Below are 1,450 nucleotides of genomic sequence, written 5' to 3'. Positions count from 1 at the left end.
AATAAAAAATGTAAATAAAAAATAAAATAAAATAATAAACCAGAACAGATGATTCCGTTGTATTCAGGCAGCAGCTGCGGCAGCTCTTGCCTTCTCTTGCTTTCTTTGCAATATCCCTTTCGCTTCTGGAAACATCACCTCTGGTGTGGGTGTCTCTTATGATGTCATCAGGGTGTTCAATGACATGAAGGTATGCAAATTATGGACATTAGAGGAGGGGAGAAAGCGCAAGAAGGCAGTCCCCTTTTGCCTGAGCAAAGCAAAGAACATCATCCTGGAGGATGGTAAGGCGGTTTTTATTGGAGATGTCACCCCTTTGCCACCTTTGTCAAGATGCTGCTGGAGAAAGGGTGCTGCTACGCCCTGTAGGATGTAACCTATGAGACCAAGAGCAAGAAGGAGGACCTGGTGTTTTTCTTTCAGGCCCCTGAGTGAGCACCCCTTAAGAGTAAAATGATCAATGCTGTCTCCAAGGATGCCATCAAGAAGACAGGGATCAAGCATGAATTACAAGCAAACTGCTATGAGGAGGTCAGGGACCACTGCACCCTACCAGAGAAGCTGGAGGCAGTGCTGTATCTCCCTGGAAGACAAGCCCTTGTGCACCCCTTCCAGCCCCCTGCCTGGAGCATCTGGCAGCCTCAGACCTGCCCATGGGGGCTACAGGGTGCTGCCTTCCTACCAGACCTGAGAGGCTGTGGTATTCCAGCAAGGGGAGGACAATCCCTTCACCCCAGTTTCTAGACAGTCCCCCCCATACCCTAGACTTTCCTTCATTCCCCCACCTCCTCCAATGGCTCTGGCCATTTTAAAGAGCTTTTGATTTTCTGATTCCTCTTGGGTTGAAATAGACCAAGTTCCACCAGGCATCTCAGTTTAAGGTGTGCCTTTATTTTTTTTTAATGATCCTCCACCACTACTTACCTGTTCCTTTCTCTTTTCAGGCTGCCAATTTCAATCACAATAGTGACTCTATATTTGTTTAGTTCTGCGTATAAATGGAATATTGTGGAGATGACTCCTCTCCACACAAGCTGGTTCCCATCCCCTGTCTCCTGTCCACTTGAGTCAGGACGACCCAGGAATCTCCCATTTAAAAGTGCAAACAAACAAACAATAACAAAAAAGTTCACTAATAAAAAACAAGAACAAAGAAAACCAAATAAAAATCCCAGCAAATGGTATGAGCATTTTTGTGCCTGCTCACTAACCAATATTATGTATGTATTATATATGTTATATAATGTATATATCCCTCTATCTCTCTAGTGGACAGTGTTTGGTGGAGCTCCCCGATTAACTTGTGGTTGCTGTGAAACTGAACACTGTGACACTGATGTGTCAAATGCTATAATGGTTATCCATGGTGGACAGTGTTTGGTGGAGATCCCTGATTAATGCAAGCTTGGAAGCAGGAGTGGCATCCACTTCTGTAAATAACTTGACTCTG

The sequence above is a fragment of the Elephantulus edwardii genome, unplaced genomic scaffold, assembly GCF_000299155.1.
Source record: "Elephantulus edwardii isolate Elephantulus edwardi_28Jun2011 unplaced genomic scaffold, EleEdw1.0 scaffold00034, whole genome shotgun sequence".
Classification (NCBI taxonomy): Eukaryota; Metazoa; Chordata; class Mammalia; order Macroscelidea; family Macroscelididae; genus Elephantulus; species Elephantulus edwardii.
Note: the sequence above shows the minus strand (reverse complement) of the source record.